This window comes from Bubalus kerabau, chromosome 11 (assembly GCF_029407905.1).
Source record: "Bubalus kerabau isolate K-KA32 ecotype Philippines breed swamp buffalo chromosome 11, PCC_UOA_SB_1v2, whole genome shotgun sequence".
Classification (NCBI taxonomy): domain Eukaryota; kingdom Metazoa; phylum Chordata; class Mammalia; order Artiodactyla; family Bovidae; genus Bubalus; species Bubalus kerabau.
Genome location: NC_073634.1, coordinates 25,857,318 through 25,878,808, shown reverse-complemented (window position 1 = coordinate 25,878,808; position 21,491 = coordinate 25,857,318). Strand labels below are relative to the sequence as shown.

The following is a 21,491-nucleotide window of genomic DNA, read 5'->3' as shown; positions in this document are numbered from 1 at the left end:
AGAAACTGTAAGAACTGAGGATGACACTTTGTTCTAACTCCCCTCCTTCAAAGGCTACATCATTCCTGTCTTGCCCCAACAACTGCACCCTGCATAGTAACACCATGGCATTGCTCTCCATTTCAAAAATTAAAGAATCCTGCCTATTTCTGGATCTGTGGCTCTACTGATAGATTATACTTATAATCAATCAAATAAATATATTGATGGTAGTAGTTTCTTTTTGACTGTAGTAATTCTTGATATGTATATAGGATCTCTTAAGTTCTTAAAAACTATCATATAATCATAAAAGAGGTAAAAAACTTTTCCAACTCTGGAAGTCTTTATGTAAAAGTAGTTCCAGTTAATTATTGAAACTCATGGGTTTGAAGCATTTTTCAGAGGGTGAATGTGTGTTGAAGCACAGCTGCTACTCTGTACAACTCCAGAGGGCACTAGGTAGGTTGAACTCCAGGGGGAGCCATTCAGATACTAGTGCAATGTGGTACTATCTTCCAAAAAGGAGGCAATGAACTGACAAAGTTTAAAGCACTGGTGTGTATCTCTGGCTGCAATTAGAATTGCCAAGGGAGCTTTTAGGACCAATGCCTGAGCCTCATTTGAGGCAATTAAGTAAAACTCTCTGGAGATAGATCTAGGCATCAGTAATACTTTAAAATCACTGGTTTAGAGCATGGAATCTAGAGCTTTGGAACCTGAGTTTGAATCCCAGTTATTAAACTCTCCAAGCTTCATGTACTTCACCTGTAATGTGAGATTATGAATTATTCTTACTTTAAAGGACTGTTAATATAATCTCTACCATTGTACCTCTCTTCTAGTGAATATTTTTTAATAATTAAGCAATTTTATCATTATTAAGAAATATTGTTGCTGTGCTAATTCATTAATCTTTTTTAAAATAAAAGAGTATAATATATAAATATATACTCTCAATTTGGGTTATTCTTTTTCAGAAAGTCAAAAGGGGTATAAAATATGATGTCAAAGGATAATTCATTCAGTCACACCTGCAGAAATCCTACTAAACTCTGAACAAGGAGAGTCTACTAAAGATAATACCTAGCTAATGTCTGGAATGGAAACCTACCATTAGAGCTTTGCCCTTGGATAACTTAACTTTCCATTTGAACTTTCTGCTTTAGCTCATACATCCACATTATTTCAACTCTCTCTCAAACTCCATGCCTGAATGTATAGTGACCAATTAGTTACCTCCAGTGACCTTACTTCAAAGTTAACTTTCTCCTAAGCAAACCCATTCAAAATGTAAAGCAAACCAATGGCAAATTCATTCAATTATATTTCATGAAAGTCTCTCAAGTATTAATCCTCTTCTCTATCTTCTTTCCAAGGCTGAGAACATTTCTTTCTTGGGTCTGCTACTAGCTACTAATTAATCCTCTGTGTACTATTAGAAATTCATTTCAATTCAGTTCAGTCACTCAGTCATGTCCGACTCATTGTGACCCCATGGACTGCAGCACACCAGGCTTCCCTGTCCATCACCAACTCCCGGAGTTGACTCAAACTCATGTCCATGGAGTCGGTGATGCCATCCAGCCATCTCATCCTCTGTCGTCCCCTTCTCCTCCCTCCTTCAATCTATCCCAGCATCAGGGTCTTTTCAAATGAGTCAGTTCTACTTCTTGATAAACAAATATTCACAAATCACTCTCCAATTTTAAAATTCCCTTTACTGTTCTATTATCTACAGAATTGAGTCCAGTGTCTTTGGTTCAGAATATAAAACCCTTCAAAATTGGCTTTTAGTAAATTTTTCAAAATCTACCCTGATTGCTTTTCTCTTATAAAAACCCTGATTTTTCCATTTGAGTTTCACATCTTTGAACATGCCTATATGTCATTGCATATGCTGTTCACTTATTTTACTGTCCCCATCTACTTTGCCTAGTAAACTCCTAATTATCAAGGCTGAGATTGGGTTTCATCTCTGTAATGTCCTTTTATGACTCCTCCAAGCAGTATTTGTTATCCACCCCTTCTGTACTTTCTACTACTGCACTTACTATACTTAAATATAATTGATTATGTATGTCTTTTCCCTCTGATCCAACATCTTCTACCCAATAATCTGAAGGCTTCTTAAGAAAGAATCTATAACTAACTTACTGTTGTATTCCCAGAAACTAACATGTTAACTTTTACCTAACCAGTCAATTAGTAATTGATTAAAGTTTTCTCTCAAATCAGAATCACTAGACTGTGCTGAAAACTTAGAAAGTCCTAATGGTAAAAAGAACTGATACTATATATGAATAAATGAACTATTAAGTGCATAGATGTTTCATTCAATGTGGATTGAAAAATGGAGTTGCATACTTAGTAAAACTCTCTATTGAAATAAAAATATATTCCCCTTTCATGTACAGCCTCAACATGAGCTGGAAGAGTCAAGAGGTGTCTGGAATTGATATTAAGTTTTATTTTTGAGGTAAAGAGAAGAAAAACTGTATCACTTAGACGCTGATATTGACATAAACATAAACATTAAAAGAAGTAAATGTGATTTAAAGCTATTTGTGACCAACTATAGTGCATAATGCTTGCATATGAGTATTGAATTTGAACAGATTGTATTGCAGGGGAAAAGCTAAAGATCTATTGTGAATTTTGTTGTCCAAAATGTACTTTACTTTGGACAATGAAGGTTGAACAAAGCCTTTTAAGATGATCAGAAATCTTTCTTGAAAAGTTTTCTTCCTTGGGATTCCAGATTAATAATGTTTTAGAAAGCTGAGTTAATTAATAGAAAATGGTTCTCATCGAGAGGATAAAAAATTAGCCATTCATGGCATTCTGGGAAGAATGGCAGAATAAGAAGTACCAGGAATCTGTCTCCCCATATAGACCGCAACCCTGGCCAAATCTGTCTGGTGTGACTATTTTGAAATTCTAGAGTCTATTGAAGGCATGCAAGACCCAGGAGAAGGTATGGACGGTAAACTGTGGTTTACTGCAGTCTATTTCAGCTCTTGGTACAGTAGTAGCTCCTCATCTCCCACTCAGGCAGCCACGCACGTGTTCTAGAGCAACTTGCACACAGCTTGTGGGAACCAGGCTGGGAAAAACCAACCTTGTCCTCCAGTCACTGGGGATCTGTGTTCTGCCTGTTGATTGCTGTTTCTGGTCATAGGGATGTATAGACAAAGTGATGGTGGCTACTTCTGTTGCACTTCCTCCCATTTCTGACAGCTCCTCCCCCTCTAGCTGAAGTGATTCTCCAGGGGATGTACAGGCCCACTGCCCTCCCCCCATTTCATTCTTCTCTTTTTCTCTTTTTGGGAGTCAGCTATTAAAGGCTTTCTCAAATTAAGAGAGACTTTAAGATATTCCCAGATAAAAGAGAAGTTGAGGGACTCTGCTACCACTAGACCCAATCCACAAGTAAGGCTCAAGCCAACACCTGCAGAGTGAAATGATGGGACACTAGATAGTAACTCAAAACTATAAGGCAAAATTAAGATTGCAATAAGAGAAAATAAGGGCGAGTATAAAAGCTTGCATTATTGTAACAACTGTGAAATTGTAACAACACTTTTTGTTTTCTGTATGTTTTAAGAGACTAACACATTAAAAGTTAAAGTATCAATAGATATGAAAGATAGAGTTCACATAAAATATATTTTCTGACCAGAATGGAAGACAGAAATCAATAAGAGGTAAATCTGGAAATTTCACAATTTTTGGAAATTCAGCAACACATTAAAGAGGCAGTGGGTCAAAGGAAAACTTATAAGTGAAATTAGAAAATATTTAGAGATGAATGAAAATGAAAATACAATTTGCCAAAACTTAAAGGACATAGCAAAAGCAGTGCTTAATGGGGAAGTTTATAGCTAAAAGTGTTTACACTTAAAAAAAACAAGAAAGGTCTCAAGTCAAAAACCTAAGTTTACAACTTAGGGAACCAGATAAAAAAGAATAAACTAAACCCCACTGCAGAACAAAGGAAGTAATGAAAGTTAGAGCAGAGATAGTGAAGGAGTAGAAATCAATGAAGTAAAGAACAGAAAATAATAGAGGAAATTATTGAAACTTAAAGTTGGTTCTTTGAAAAGACCAACAAAATTGACAAATACTTAACTCGGAGAAGGCAATGGCATCCCACTCCAGTACTCTTGCCTGGAAAATCCCATGGATGGAAGAGCCTGGTAGGCTGCAGTCCATGGGGTCACTAAGAGTCGGACACGACTGAGCGACTTCACTTTCACTTTTCACTTTCATGCACTGGAGAAGGAAATGGCAACCCACTCCAGTGTTCTTGCCTGGAGAATCCCAAGGACAGGGGAGTCTGGTGGCCTTCCGTCTATGGGGTCGCACAGAGTCGGACACAACTGAAGAGACTTAGCAGCAGCAGCAGCAGATGAACTAAGTAAAAAGAGAACAATTACTAAAATGAGGACTGAAGATGAGGACATTACTACTGATTCTACAGAAGTAAAATGATATTAAGAGATTACGTTGAATAACCATACACCAACACATTGGATAACCATTAAGATTTAACCAATTAACATTGGATAAGTATTCCTGACACACATTAATACAAAAGCTAAATTGTATTACTGTGGTAATCTAGTAATTAAAAAAAAAAATCTAAGCCATTCCAAACTGGTTATGGAGCAAAAAATCAAAGTGAAGCTGGTAGAACTTGCCGGCATTATAACAGATGTATGTCCACTCACTTTTCTTACACTGAAGCAAGTATGTTTTCTCTGAGAAGAGAAAGTGAAAGAAAAAAATTAAGGAACACAAACAAGAAACTTAAAAGACACAGAGTAATAAGGTAAATAATGAGAAAAGGCAGGAAGGAAAGGATTCAGAGAGACAAGAAAAAAGTCACAGTCATGGCGACTTGCAGTCAAACACTGAGAAGCTTCTACATTTGTTTCCTCCTCTCAGCTGCAAGGCTTCAGCTCAGACCAGATCTCCAATTACTTTTCCAGGTCACTTACCATTTCAAGGGACATTGCAGACTGATGTGTCTGCCAGATCCTCTTCAGGAAACTGAGGGATTATGAGAAGAAAAAGAAGGGCTTTATCACTGACCCTGAAATAGACACACATCAATCGTGGTCATCAAAAGAGACTCTGTGATTAAATTACCTAACAAACTTACATTTCTCAACTATGGCCATGGGTTAGAATCACCTGAAAGTGAAAGTCACTTAGTCATGCTGGACTCTGCAACAGCGTGGATATACAATCCATGGACTTTCTGGGCCAAAATACTGGAGTGGGTAGCGATTCCATTCTTCAAGGGATCTTCCCAACCCAGGAATCGAAGCAGAGTCTCCAGCATTGCAGGTGGATTTTTTACCAGCTAAGCTGCAAGGGAAGCCCTAGAATCACCTGGTCAGCTTAAATATATATATCTCCTGACCCATCCTTAGAAATTCAGATTTAATTGGTCTGAAGTATGCCTTGATATTTTGTTTGTTGCCTGCCTTACCTCTTAAATAATTCCAATGTAGTCTATGGCTTAGAACTACTTTTACAAAGGCAAATTTAAAGAAAAATTTTCAAATATGTTGCCAGCTTATTTATTGGTAAAATAACTAATTTTGACTGTTGTGAACTATTAAGCTCCTGTTGGTTTTCAGTCACTAAGTCATGTCTGACTCTTCGCGACCCCATGGATGGCAGCATGCCAGGCTTCCTTGTCCTTCACCATCTCCTGGAGTTTGCTCAAACTCGTGTCCATTGAGTGGTGATGCCATCCTGCCATCTCATCCTCTGTCATCCCCTTCTCTTCCTGTCTTCAATCTTCCCCAGCATCAGGGTCTTTTATCCCCCACCCCCAAATCCAGAAGCATTTTCTGAATTCTTTGACCTTGTAAGAAATTAATAAACAAAAATTTCAATTAAATAGAGTTGAGAAACCAGGAGGGGAAGCTCACACTCTGTGTGGTGATAGCAGAGTCCAACAGGAAGAATAAAGTCTCCTCTTTTTTCCCAGCAAGGACTCAACCAATGAAAAGCCATGGACTCTGTTTACTAAAGCCCTTCTCTCTAAAAAAGTATTCTCCTTCCTTTGCCCTAAGGGAACTGCTATGGTTGCAGACCTCAAATTGCAGTTCTCTGCTGATCCTCAATAAGCCCATCTTTGCTGGAGAAATATCTGGCAGCCTGTTTCAGGCCAACAGACTCATTCATCTGACAGCATGGAAACAATTTACTAAATTGTTTTTAGCACATGTTCAATGCACTGTGTAACAACTTTTTTTTCTTATTTCATTTAATTTTAGCCACAACCCTACAAATCCCCCTGAATCTAAACTCATTGGATCATTGATCCAAAGTCCAAAATCATACCTCTTTCATTGCACTTCTCAAGGCATTTTAGCACCTTGTCTTCCACAACTGGTACTATGCAATTTGTGTGGAATGAAAATCAGTGACAATCTCATCCTTTTATCCTGCATTCATGGAAGAAAATTTACCTATCTCAGAAACAGAATGAGCTGATGACCTGTCCACTGCTTTTATTCAACTCATGTTTTCCATAGTGGAAACTTTCAGCAATATTAATCACTCTGCTTTTCAGGTCATATAGTGTGGTTATACATACCTTCCTAAATCCTTATGTCTTATTATAATAGGCTGTTAACATTCTTAGTTGTCATCATAGCAAAGTTTTAAGATTTCTCTCCTTTTTTTTTTTTCCATAACCAAAGCTCCTCACAAACTGCCTGAGTGAATGACGGGATTTCCCAAAGACAAGTTCAGACATCACTGATAGTATTCCCAAAATAGATTGTTGGCATGAAGTAGTGGAAAGAATCCTGAAGCTGCATTCAGAAGATACGAGCTAAAACTAACTTGGAATGCTTCCAACCTGCATGACCTTATGCGGTCATTTAACCCTTATGAGTCTTAGGTGTCTTTACCATGGAGATGGTAGTTCCTGCCCCAGCCAGACCACAAAGTGATCTAATAAGCCAATAGGAGGTGGCTCAGATGGTAAAGAATCTGCCTGCATTGTGGGAGACTGGGATTCAATCCCTGAGTTGGATTGCCTGGAGATCCCCTGGAGAAGGGAGTGGCTACCCACTTCAATATTCTTGCCTGGAGAATTCCATGGACAGAGGAACCTGGTGGGCTAGAGTCCCTGGGGTCACAAAGAGTCAGACACAACTGAGTGACTAACACTGTCACTTCATCATTAGAAGGATTTTTTTTTTTTTTACTTTTGAAAAGTACAATGCAAATGGATATATTTACTCCCCTTCCCTCTGTCTATTGCCTCAACCTCACTCCATGAGGTACCTGGATTCTTGAAGCACCAGCACAGCAGACACAACTCTGAGGGAGTAGAAGACCCCAGGTGGCTGAGAGAGGCACTCAGTACAGACAGGCTGAGGCCAGACATGAGCTGGGATGAAGGAATTGGTGAAGACAGTGATACAGTGTGGAAGAGGAATCAGAGAAAGGTGGTACAGACTTCCATTATGCTTGCCAGCATTTATTTTGCAAAATATTGTCTATTTTTTTTTGTAAGGATACATGTTTGATGACATTTTTAAGTTTTCTTTATGGAGAAATCAAGGGTTTCTAAGAAGAAATAGAAACAAGGCTAATTAAAAAGGCTACTATAGAAAGCTCCTTTGAAAAGTCTAAATTATTAATATACTGGGAGAGAAAATCAACACTTGATCCCCAGCTACTGAAAACATACAACCAATGATGACCAACAATACAGTACCAGAAGCAAAAGGAAAGAAGACAGTCCTGGGAAGCCCAAAATGCTTAATGACATTTGTGTGTCTCACTATAAAGGAGAAAGCAGAGATAAAACAAAATGAATGTGTTTCTAACATGCAGTCATAAAATAGCAGGGGCATAGGGAACCCTCTTATGTGTAACTTTATTCTGCATATTAAATCAATCATGAAATAATGGGCATTTCTCAATAACTATAACTATGGGTCAAGAGCTGCCTGTTGTTATCTCAAATAATTTTCAGTACATTTCACAAAGTAATCACTACACCATCCATTCCCCACCATCATCTGCTCATTGGAAAACAGAGACTCAAAGTGTAGCAGTGAAGTGTACTGGGTCTATTAGGTTATTTGTTTGCTTCTTTTTTTTTATTATCCTTTGTTCCCTTTGGAATCAAAGATTTGCACTGGCTTAATAATTAACCATGGAAAGATGCACTTTTTCTTCTAATGAGCTATATTCTTAGCAAATAGTAAAAGCAAAGATAGAAAAAAAATTATTCCATCTCCTTGACTTCAAGTAAATTAAAACTGGGGGAATTCTGTGGCCCAAACGACATACTTCTTAAAGCTAGAAAAATCATAAAAATAAAACTTCCAGTAGAAAGAAGCAAGTTTCTACATTAATGATACAGTTAAAATTATTAGTGAGGGAATATTGCTTATTAGAAGAAATGAAACAGCAGTATATTTATTCAATTAATAAGTTAATATGTAGGTCACAGAACTCTTTTTGAATCCGTGTTTATTTAGAAAAAGTATTATGCCTTCAACAAAAGTACTTTTATTTTGCAATAAATACTATAAGGATAAAAATGTAAATGAGAAGTTTATGTAATTTCTAATAGTAAAATAGCACTGAACTGTATCACTGATAGTATGGACAACCTTAATTTAAAAGTCACTTAATGGTAATGTTAACAAACCTGGCATATTTTTTTGAGTCGTATTGATACTATTCCAGACACAAGTATAACTGATGTCCCTTTGATAAAATGCAGAGTAAACTCTGGGAAGGAGCATCTGATGTCTATGGTAAAATTAACGTCAAGGACTTGGCAAAATATGTTATAGATGGTAAAAGATGTTCCCAGATTAAACCACATTTCTATTAAACACTATGCAGATGCTCAGTGGATAAAATCTAGAATCCCAGAATTGTAGAACTAGAAGGGATTTTTAGAGACTAGTCATTCCCATCATCTTAAAGCTGAGGAAACTTACACACAGAGAGCAGTAAGTGATTAGACCAAGGCCCCACCTCTGGGTATCGGTGTCTGGACCCATGCCCAAGTCCTTTCTACTATTCCAGCTTGTTTCTCATTTTGACAAATGAAGGGACATTTTAATAATTTCACTAAAAATATATTTCAGATCAGATCAGATCAGATCAGTCGCTCAGTCGTGTCCAACTCTCTGAGACCCCATGAATCGCAGCACGCCAGGCCTCCCTGTCCATCACCAACTCCCGGAGTTCACTCAGACTCACGTCCATCGAGTCCATGATGCCATCCAGCCATCTCATCCTCTGTCGTCCCCTTCTCCTCTTGCCCCCAATCCCTCCCAGCATCAGAGTCTTTTCCAATGAGTCAAGTCTTCGCATGAGGTGGACAAAGTACTGGAGTTTCAGCTTTAGCATCATTCCTTCCAAAGAAATCCCAGGGCTGATCTCCTTCAGAATGGACTGGTTGGATCTCCTTGCAGGCCAAGGGACTCTCAAGAGTCTTCTCCAACACCACAGTTCAAAAGCATCAATTCTTCGGTGCTCAGCCTTCTTCACGGTCCAACTCCCACATCCATACATGACCACAGGAAAAACCATAGCCTTGACTAGACGAACCTTTGTTGGCAAAGTAATGTCTCTGTTTTTGAATATGCTATCTAGGTTGGTCGTAACTTTCCTTCCAAGGAGTAAGTGTCTTTTAATTTCATGGCTGCAGTCACCATCTGCAGTGATTTTGGAGCCCAGAAAAATAAAGTCTGACACTGTTTCCACTGTTTCCCCATCTATTTCCCATTATTTTATGTAAAATTAAGTATAGGAATAATAACAAAACAGACCATTGCATTTTTTGGACCTTCCTGCCCCTGTATACTGCCCAGTTTTTTACACACACACACACACACACATATATTTTGGCTGTGCCACATGGCATGTGGGATAGTTCCCTGACCAGGGATCAAATCCATGGCCCCTGCACTGGAACCCAAGAGTTTTAAAAACCAAACCACCAGGGAAGTCCCTTACACTTAATATTAAAATACACATTGCAGAGAATGCTACCATCATCCAGGCATTAAAAAAGATATCAAGTTAGTATTAAATCTGTAACACATTTTTAAAAATTTCAATAGTACCATTAAAAATCAGCAAATACCAATACTATGCTAGTGTGTATGTGGTACCTCTTTAAAATCATATGAGGAACAAACATTTAATACTATCCAGAGTTTGGGTGCTAATACTAAACTTCTTGAATCATGAAAGATTTGGCAACAAATGGGCAAATATTTAGACTATCAAAATAAAAAATCACTACAGTGAGTTTAGCATGCTTTCTTTCATTGTTAAATTAAGCTGACAGTGGAGCAACAATATACATAGAGGGAAATATATATAAATATATATATATAGTATAAGATGCATATAAATTATCACCTGTGATTTATGAGACTGTATCATGGACTAGAAATTAGAAAATCTAAGTTCTAACATTATCTCTTCTGTCATGCAGGGAGCTATTCTAACCCCAACTTTTCACTAATCATCTGGGATAGACTTTGCAGGTGACAGACACTAATAAAATGAGATGAGTACAATTGACTTTCATTCCAATAATAAAGATGCAGAGCCAAAAATCTCTCCTCTTAGCCAATGACAGAAATGGCCATCAGAGCCAATGACATGAAAGTTAATATGAATTCCTCACTTGTACCCATCCCCAGTCTCTAATCATTCAACTTTATCAAGACTTCATCTCACTGCTTTCTCTTTTCTTCAGTGGTTCTCAGATAGATGGGTATCAGTTGTGTTTGGTAATGTAGTCATAGTACTTTTTACAAAGTGGGGCTACCATCTTGTTAACTCATCTGGGATTAAGCATGTTTTTGTTGTTCAGTCTCTAAGTCATGCCTGTCTCTTTGCAACCCCAGGGACTGTAGCCCTCTAGGCTCCTCTGTCCATGGGATTTCCCAGGCAAGAAAAAAACTGGATGGGGTTGATCCTTCTCCAGGAAATCTTTCCAGCCCAGGGACAGAACCACATCTCCTGCTTGATAGGCAGATTCTTTACCACTGAGCCATCTGGGAAGCCCATGAACACATCAGTAAAAACCTTCAAAAAGTTGTTTTTTTTTTTTAATTATCTGTGTGTGTGTGTGTGCGCACACGTGCACACACGCACGCGCTCGTGAATGCTTGCTAAGTCACTTCAGTCATATCTGACTCTTTGTGACCCTATGCCTTGTAGCCCACCAGGCTCCTCTGGGATTCTTCAGGCAAGAATACTAGAGGGAGTTGCCATGCCCCCCTCCAGGGGATCTTATTTTTATTTCTTTCTTGCAAACAACATATGGTTAAATTATTTTTTTTACCAATTTTACAGCATCTTTTATTTTTTAAATTGAAATAAAGTTGATTTATATAGCTTTTTTATATAGTTAAAAAGAATTTCAATTTTTTGTTTGTTTACTTTGATCATGAGTATATTCTAATTTAATTTAGCAACTTTCTTCAGTAAGCATACTGGCAGTATATCAAAAAGACCATCTCATGTGCTGTTTCATTTTATAGATTCTTAAAAGTGGATGAGAAATGTGTCTAGATCCCTCATTTTACATATGAGGATTCTGAAGCTTAGAAGTCTGAATCTGACTGGGAGCAAGAGGGAAGAAACACTGACTTTGGACTTGGAAGAAGCACAAAAGAGGAGAGAAGTGAACCACCTTCTTGGCCCTTTTCCCCTTCCCTACAAGGAAAAGCAATAGTAAACTGATCAGCAGGGGGGGAAATGTATGTGTTTCAGAAATCCCTGGGGAAATTTGTATTGGTAAAAATACAAAGGATTGTGCCCTGTCCCACTTCAAGGAGCCTGGGCCTCTGTGGGATTTATTAGCTATCCAGGTCGTTAAGATTTGCAGCAAACTTGAGAAATACTACTTCAGTATATGCTCTTAATTTTTCTCTGCCAGATAAATGCATTTGCCCCTTAATTAGTCTCTTTGACTCCAGTTTCTCTCTACAACAATCATTCTTCAGCCAGTCAACAAACCTGAAAAAGTCCAAGCTTAAAAATAAAGGCTGCTTATCACACATAACAGTAAATCCAAATTTATTATGCATTTAAGGCCCTTCAGGATTTGGCTTTTGTAAATGAGGCTCCAGCCACATGTTTCATCACTCCAAATTACATGCATATTTCTCTAATGTACAATACTTTCTCAGAATTCACTCTTTCTTCATAATCATTCACATAGTCATTCAAAAATTACTTACTGAGCTTTTACCATCAGTACAGCATTGAATCTAAAGATTGGGATAAGCTGGTTAAGAAATGGAAATCATACCAGTTCACAAGATGTAAAAATATAAAATGAACACTTTTAATTTCATTAGAATTGGGATCAATGATGCCAAGAGTAACTATAGAGTGTCAGGAAAGCATAAAACGGGGGCCTGACGTGGCCAGGAAATTTCCTGGGGTATCTTCCTCATGGAAATGATTTTCTACCTAAGGCTTGAAGTTTGAAGAGAAATCCCCAGATAAATAACAAGAAGTTCAGAGGAGCCTGGGAATAGAATATATATGCCTTGTGATGGGAGAAGAATAAAATTTTCAAGGAACTAAAAGAAGGTTGTATAGATTAAAACAAAAAGAGAGAAGTGGGTAGCCAGACATGAAGTTGGTGACGGGAACAGAAACTCATTAGAAAGGACTCATCAGAAAAGACACCGATCCTGGGAAAGATTGAGGGCAGGAGGAGAAGGGAGCAACAGAGGATGAGATGGTTGGGTGGCATCGCCGACTCAACGGACATGAGTTTGAGCAAACTTCACGAGACAGTGAAGGACATGGAAGCCTGGCATGCTACAGTACATGGGGTTGCAAAGAGTCAGACACCACTTAGCAACTAAACAACAGAAACTAAACAGAACAGAAACAACAGACTAAACAGAAACAAGTCAATGTAAGCATTTATTTATCATACCTTTTCTTTATCCTAACTCAGAAAACTGAGAATTATTGCATACTTTTAAGCAGAGAATTGTCCCAGATTTGCATTTTTTAAAACATTATGCAGACCATAATATAGAGAATGATTAAAGGGCAGAAAGCATGGCTTATCCACTGCTTTACAGTAGGCCTTACCACGGTCCAGAAGAAAATAAATGAGGCCTGGAATAGACTCTAATCACCAGAGCTGCAGCAAGAAAAAAGGTGAGAAAAGACAAACTGATGGCTTGCTTTACATTGTACTCAAATAACCATCTTTCTTTCCCTACCTCATCTTTTGGTTTCATCTGCAAAGCCTAGATTAAATTGGGTTTTCCTGCTCCAATTATCTTAGTACTGGGCATTTAGCTCTGCTATATTTTAAATACTGGGTTATCCATCTCTCTCCTATACTAAAATGCAAGTCATTAAGGGTAGAGGCTATGTTTTATCTTTATCTCCACTGCCTGACTAATTCTAGGTTTTGATAAATATTTGAAAGAACTGACTATGCATTGACCAGCCATGTGATTGGGCAAGTATTGCTCAATAACTTAACTCCTCTAGACCTCAATCTCATCACTTAACAAATAATCTCATCTCCTCACCCATTGTGAGCCTTCAGAGCCAAATTCTGGCAAGCAAATATCTTTTTCCTGGCACGGAGGATATGCTGAAACTGAATCAGGCAGATCCCAGCAGGAAGGATGTAACTGAAAAGGATTTCATGAAGGGACTTTTTATAGATGTTGGGACAGGCTTCAGGGACCAAAAAGAATATATGAGGTACCCAGGAACTCTAATATCAAGAAGGCTCTTTGATGCCTACACATAAAATAATAAGGCGAAGAGTTAAGTGTTAATGAAGCCTCATAGAGATGGAGCTGTGGATGTGTGTCTGCCCAACAGGAGGTGTGGCCAGAAGAAGAGCAGCCCCTGCCAGGACTCTGGCCAATCAGGGAGTGAGCTGGTATGGCAGAAGGAATGTGGTACATCAGTCTACCTCCTCTACCAGTCTTCAATATGTTTCCAATGCCTCTCATTGACTAAGCCCATATGAAAGCCAGAGGGCAAGAAAATCCAGATGATTCTGTTCTTAAGATTGATCTCCCAGGTGACTGACCAGGATACAGAAAGGGACAGAATAGATCCAAAGAGGCAAATGGAAACCATGAGCACAAGAAGAAAAGGTTTGCACAAGTAGCCTTTAAGAAAACCATGGGAGATTGAATATATTAAGCCAGAGATGTGAATTCAATAAAGCCCTCTAAATAATGAAGTGGGCTAGATATGAGCAAAAATAAGAACACTGAGTACTCAAGCAGAAGAAATAATGGCAAGAACCATGGAAATAATGGCAAGAAAGGATGAAGTAAATGGGGAAAAGGAAGGACAATATAGGGAAACAAGTCTGGAATTTTTTTGGTATCTTTCATATTTACATCCACATCTATATTTGAAGGATCATAATAAAAACCTTTCCAATCAAGAAAGCAAGTGACCTCAACATTCACACATCAATGTATGCAATGTCACTGTAAATGAAATAAAATTTTTTCTCTTGTTTAGAACGCAGAACCTTCTGTCTCACATGCTCTTTTCAGTTCAGTTCAGTACAGTCACTCGGTCATGTCTGACACTTTGCGACCCCATGGACTGCAGTATGCCAGGCTTCCCTGTCCATCACCAACTCCCAGAGCTTACTCAAACTCATATCCTTCGAGTCGGTGATGCCATCCAACTATCTCATCCTCTGCCTTCCCCTTCTCCTCCAACTTTCAATCTTGCCTAGCATCAGGGTCTTTTCAAATGAGCCAGTTCTTCACATCAGGTGGCCAAAGTATTGGAGTTTCAACTTCAACATCAGTCCTTCCAATGAACACTCAGGACTGGTCTCCTTTAGGATGGACTGGAGAGTCCTTTGCACTCCAAGGGACTCTCAAGTGTCTTCTCCAACACCACAGTTCAAAAGCATCAACTCTTTGGCACTCAGCTTTCATTATAGTCCAACTCTCACATCCATACATGACTACTGGAAAAACCATAGCTTTGACTAGACGGACCTTTGTTGGCAAAGTAATGTCTCTGTCTAGGTTGGTCACAGCTTTTCTTCCAAGGAGCAAAAGTCTTTTAATTTCATGGCTGCAGTTACCATCTGCAGTGATTTTGGAGCCCAAGAAAATGAAGTCTGTCACTGTTTCCATTATTTCCCCATTTGCCATAAAGTGATGGGACTGGATGCCATGATCTTAGTTTTCTGAATGTTGAGCTTTAAGCCAATGTTTCACTCTCTTCTTTCACTTTCATCAAGAAGCTCTTTAGTTCTTCTTCACTTTCTGCCATAAGTGTGGTGTCATCTGCATATCTGAGGTTATTGATATTTCTCCCAGCAACCTTGATTTCATCTTGTGCTTCCTCCAGCCCAGCATTTCTCATGATGTACTCTGCACATAACTTAAATAAGCAGGGTGACAATATACAGCCTTGACGTACTCCTTCCCCAATTTGGAACCAGCCTGTTTTTCCATGTACAGTTCTAATGCTCTTTTTAATTTGATTTAAAATATTGAATGACCTAGGAGTTTGAAACCAAGTGAAATCAGTATATCTGATTACAGTGGAAAGATTCTTTGTATTAACATACATAATTACTATCAATCTACAGAGAAACTACTATGTGCTAGGTAGGGATCTCATGCTTCAGATCTCATCCTTCAGAACTGCTTATGGAAGATATTATAATCCCCAGCTTTGTTGAAAAGAGCCCGAGGCTTAAAGAGAAAGGTAACAATACCCTACCTGCATGACATAGATAGAAAGTGAGAAGATTGAAGTTCACACTTTAGCCTCTGAATCTATAGCTATCATTCTGTCCTCCATATGCTGTGCAGCTACCCAGAGTTCAAGTAAAAGTAGTTGTAAGTTGCATGTTTAGGTCCATAAATACTAATGGGAATTTACTTCTATTTCTATTTAATAGAAAAACAAACATATTAGAAGAGATGAAAATGTGGAGCTAATTGATTCAGGGAAGTGAAATAGCTTGGTTAAGCAAGAGTATATGATACCCAATACTAGATGCTTATTACAAGAGGGAAATGAGCCTCACCTAGAGACCTAGGGAGAGTGAGCAGGCTGGGCTTGAAAAAATATGTGGTTTCAGCAAGATGGAAAGATTGGAGATTGCAAAAGGAGATAATTAGCCAGGAGGAATTATTTGTGGTAAAGTGTACTTTGCAAGTCTGCCTTCCTGGCTGACTTACGTTTCTCTACATCATCTATCTACTTGGTTTATTAACTCTTTCAAATTTCTCCTTTAATTCCCAAAGGAAATTTGATTACTTTCTATATTCTATGCACACAACTGGGTACTGGAGCATATAAACACAAAGTGACACACTCTTTTCCCCTCCTAGAGTTTCACATCCAGTGGAAGACCCCAGAGCTGTAAATCAGCAGTGTAATCTCTATTTATTTATTAATTTTGGCCATGCCATGCTGCATGAAGAATCTTACTTCCCTGACCAGGGATTGAACCTATGAGCCCTGCATTGGAACTGCAGAGTCTTAACCACTGGACCACCAGGAAAGTCCCCAATAATGTAATCTTATGTGACAGGTGCTAAAATATTTGCTGAGGATGATTTGAAGACACAGAGGAAAACACACCTTTATTGTTAAGAGATCAGAAGGGTTCCTTTTCAAAACTTGGTATTGAAGAACAAAAATATAATGGATAGATAAAAAAATAGTAAGAATGTTTTGAAGTAGAGAGAATTATATCTATGAAATCCTTGAGGACAGAGGCAAATAGTTTAATATGACCAGAGCGAAAGGTGCTCATGAGACAGTGCTGGAAGATAAACTGAAAGAAACAAGCAGATGCCAAATCAGGAAGGAACTTGTATAGCAAGCTGGGGAAGTTGAGAGTAACCACAAAGCTCTTGGAAGCCACAGTAAGACTTAAATCAGAAGAGTGATAAAATCAGATCCAGACTTAGTAAAGATCACAGTGTACAAAGGAGAAAAAACAGTCTCTTCAATAGGTGGTGCTAGGAAAACTGGACAGCCACATGTAAAAGAATGAAGTTAGAACATTCTCAAATACCATACACAAAAATAAACTCAAAATGGATTAAAGACCTAAATGTAAGGCCAGATTCTATACAACTCCCAGGGGAAAACATGGGCAGGACACTTTTTGACATATATCATAGCAATATCTTTTTGGATCTGTCTCCTAGAGTCATGGAAACAAAAACAAAAATAAACAAATGGGACCTAATTAAACTTAAAAGCTTTGCACAGCAAAGGAAACCACAACCAAAATTTAAAAATAACCTATAGACTAGAGAAAATATTTGCAAATAATGTGACCGACAAGGGCTTAACTTCCAAAATATACAATCAACTTAAATAGCTTGATATCAAAAAAATCAAAAAATGGGCAGAAGACCTAAACAGACATTTCTCCAAAAAAGACATGCAGATGGCCAACAGGTACATGAAAAGATGCTCAGTATCGCTGATTGTTAGAGAAATACAAATCAAAACTACAATGACATACCACCTCACACCAGTCAGAATGGCCATCATTAAAAAGTCTACAAATAACAAATGCTGGATAATGTGTGGAGAAAAGGGAACCCTCCTATGCTGTTTGTGGAAATGTAAATTGATACAACCACTGTAAGAGAGCCATATGGAAGTTCCTTAAAAAACTAAATATAGAGTTGCTGTATGACTCAGCAATTCTACTCCTGGGCATATATCTGGAAAAGAGGAACACTCCAATTAGAAAAGATACATGTACCCCAATGTTCATTGCAGTGCAATTTACAATAGTCAAGACATGGAAGCAACCTAACCGTCCATTTCAAACAAGCCAAGATCATACTGGATACAACATAGAAGAGTAAGAACTCCAGATAGGAGGCACAGTAACCAGCTGGAAAGCTTGGTTCCCAGCCTGGGTCACTGTGCAAATGACTGTGATCGTGACTGACATAGGGACACAGGAGAACTGGATTTAATGGAAAAAATAGGAAGTTTTCAACTTATTTTCTCATAAGTTCTCATCATTCCTCCTTTAAAGATGTTAAGAAGGATAAGGGATAAAGAGTGGATATGATGATGCTTGTGTTTATTTCTAGCCCTGAACTAAATATAGGCTTCCTAGAAACTGAATTGGTAAAGGCAATGGCAACCCACTCCAGTACTCTTGCCTGGAAAATCCCATGGATGGAGGAGCCTGGAAGGCTGCAGTCCATGGGGTCACAAAGAGTTGACGCAACTGAGCGACTTCACTTTCACTTTTCATTCTCATGCATTGGAGAAGGCAATGGCAACCCACTCCAATGTTTTTGCCTGGAGAATCCCAGAGATGGGGGAGCCTGGTGGGCTGCCGTCTATGGGGTCGCACAGAGTCGGACACGACTGAAGCGACTCAGCAGCAGCAGCAGCAGCAATGGTGATCTTTGAGGGGGAAATACTAATGCTCTGTCAGGAGTAAAGGAACTCAGCAAGGACATGGCTCTCATTTTAGTACACTTACCTTTTGCCAGTAGCATCTGTTATGCTAAGACTTACATCAGTAGGCCGGCATGCAGGAGGGAAAAGCAGCTCATCCACCACCTGGGAATGGATTTCTTACCTGCCTCACTGCAGATAAGGGATGGTATTGATCTGACTGGAGTAGTTCAATTAGCAGAGCAAACAGATTCCTAGGCTGGAAAAAAGAGAAACAACTTTTGTCCTTGACCTAGAGATATACCTAGGTAACCAGAACTTCAATTTCTCTGTCTCCTAAATGAGCCTGGTCAAGTGGTGTGCTACCCAAATGAGTGAATCTCAAATCCAGATGATACAGTTTGGGACCCATAGCTCCAAATAATAAAGATTGTAGGGAGCTTTGATAAACAGGTACATTTCACTGGGGCTCCCTCCTAAAATGGGTTATGAAAAACATTGTGAGATTCAAGCAAAAGGCACAGTATCTCAGTAAATGAATGTTAGTAATTTAAGAAAACGATAATATTGCTATAATAAATATTGTTCAGTGACAAAAATAGTGGGTTATTTTACAGTATTGCTCAAAGAGAAAGGAAGCACTAATTAAAATACTTACTTTTTACTCTTCTACAGCAAGCAGGATTCTCTGGTTGCAAACATAAGAAACGAACTCTATTATTTAAGGAGAGAATTAAGATTGTGGAAAGTTATGGGGGTGGCTCATAGAAGTAAAGAGTAAGAGAATAAGGAAGACAGTAGAGACATGAAGCATTTAACTTCAGGGACCTGGGTATCAGGAACCAGCAGATGCCTCTCCTGTGGAGCAGGTGAGAAAAATGAGTCCCTTATCGAGTCGAGTGACAGCTTTTATAAATGATGTTCAGAGAGGGATGAGCCTGCATGAAAGAGAGTGATGTTTGAATAGAGGAAAGCACATACTTTAAAACTCCTGAAGCAGAGTCCATCAATATGCATACACTTTGGTTCTTTAGCTTGTGTTGATCCCTTGATGAATTACACTCATTTAAAACTGGAAATAGCCCAATAAATACCCTATATAAAGCACATACCTTAAAGGAAGACAGTATGAGGAATAACAACAATAATATTTTAAACCTGGCTGTGTTAGCTTGACATCCATCAAAGTAATACCCCCAAATAGGTCAAGTTGTACAATGATAAACTTACTAAGGCTGACAAGCCACAGAGGTCATTGGATAAAAAAAAAAAAAAGAAGGGAAAGGAAACTCACCTTCTGAGTAGGAAAATAAAATTTGATTTGGGCAGAGTTTATAACAAACTTAAAATTAGTTACTTTCAGTTCAGTTCAGTTCAGTCGTTCAGTCGTGTCCGACTCTGCGACCCCATGGACTGCAGCACGCCAGGCCTTCCCGTCCATCACCAACTCCCAGAGTTTATTCAAACTCATGTCCATTGAGTCGGTGATGCCATCCAGCCATCTCATCCTCTGTTGTTCCCTTCTCCTGCTGCCTTCAATCTTTCCCAGCATCTGCTGCTGCTGCTAAGTTGCTTCAGTCGTGTCCAACTCTGTGTGACCCCATAGACGGCAGCCCACTAGGCTCCCCCGTCCCTGGGATTCTCCAGGCAAGAACACTGGAGTGGGTTGCCATGTCCTTCTCCAATGCATGAAAGTGAAAAGTGAAAGTAAATTTGCTCAGTCGTGTCCGACTCTTAGCGACCCCATGGACTGCAGCCTACCAGGCTCCTCTGTCCATGGGATTTTCCAGGCAAGAGTACTGGAGTGGGGTGCCATTCCCAGCATCAGGGTCTTTTCAAATACTCAGTTCTTCACATCAAGTGGCCAAAGTATTGGAGTTTCAGCTTCAGCCCTTCCAATGAATACACAGGAGTGATTTCCTTTAGGATGGACTGGTTGGATCTCCTTGCAGTCAAGGGACTCTCAAGAGCCTTCTCCAACACCACAGTTCAAAAGCATCAATGCTTCAGTGCTCAGCTTTCTTTATAGTCCAACTCTCACATCCATACATGGCTACTGGAAAAACCATAGCTTTGATTAGATGGATCTTTGCTGGCAAAGTAATGTCTCTGCTTTTTAATATGCTGTCTAGGTTAGTCATAACTTTACTTCCAAGGATCAAATGTGTTTTAATTTCATGGCTACAGTCACCATCTGCAGTGATTTCTTTCAATGTGTGTCAAATTTTCTTAAAATAATAGGACAATGTGTAGAATTCCTAGCCCCAGCCAATGGATAATTATAATTCACTGCTATTTAGTTCAACCAAATTTTCAATATTCAGATGCTATTAATGTTATTGTTACAGAATCAAATTCATGTCTTGATGATGTAACGATAGAGCTCATAGGAAATGACTGAATGAGATGATGTATGTTGTTTTCATAATATTACAGTAGAATAGGGAGAGTAGTTTTCATTTTGGGATCTGGTGCTCAAACGTACTCTTATTTTCCACGTAGCTTTAGGCAAGCATTTTTATCTTTTTAATCCTGAATCTCACCATGCAAAAAGAGACTAGTAACTACTTACCAGCTCTGCCTATCTAAGAAAATGGTGACATACATCAGGCAAAATGGTTGGTGGTAAAATCACTTTGCAAGTTCTATAACCTCATATATATATATACACACACAGGTTAATTAAATTTATGCTGACATATTATTTAATAATAAGCTTAAGGGGAAAAATGCAAGGCTTTGGCTTTTTTGACTAGAGGCCATAAAAGCAATATTAATAGAATTCACGTTCATCACAACAATTTGGAACAGTATTTTGCAAACCAACACTTTTTTAAAGGGTTCACTTCAATGTGCTAAGCTCTATATTGTCAAACTTAAAAGGAATAATTTTCTTTTAAGTTTATATCTTCATAAACTATTTCTTCTCTAAGACCACATGAAACAATACTAAAAAAGCTGCAGTTGCTACAGCGCCTTTGATACAACCTAGTGTGGGCATAATTAATATTACATACAAATACAATCTCAAAATACTGCCTCATGAGCTCACTGATTAA

The 21,491-nt window shown here is 38.6% G+C and overlaps 1 long non-coding RNA gene across 1 annotated transcript; it reads right to left on the bottom strand.

Annotated features, from left to right (window-relative positions):
* Nucleotides 1-2,941: 2,941 nt before the first annotated feature.
* LOC129622374 (uncharacterized) lies at nt 2,942-20,485 on the bottom strand. Its single transcript, XR_008699935.1, has 4 exons — nt 19,727-20,485; nt 18,617-18,691; nt 4,983-5,034; nt 2,942-4,395 (listed from the first exon to the last, which is right to left on the bottom strand). It is a non-coding gene; the product is annotated as an uncharacterized LOC129622374 (long non-coding RNA).
* Nucleotides 20,486-21,491: the final 1,006 nt, after the last annotated feature.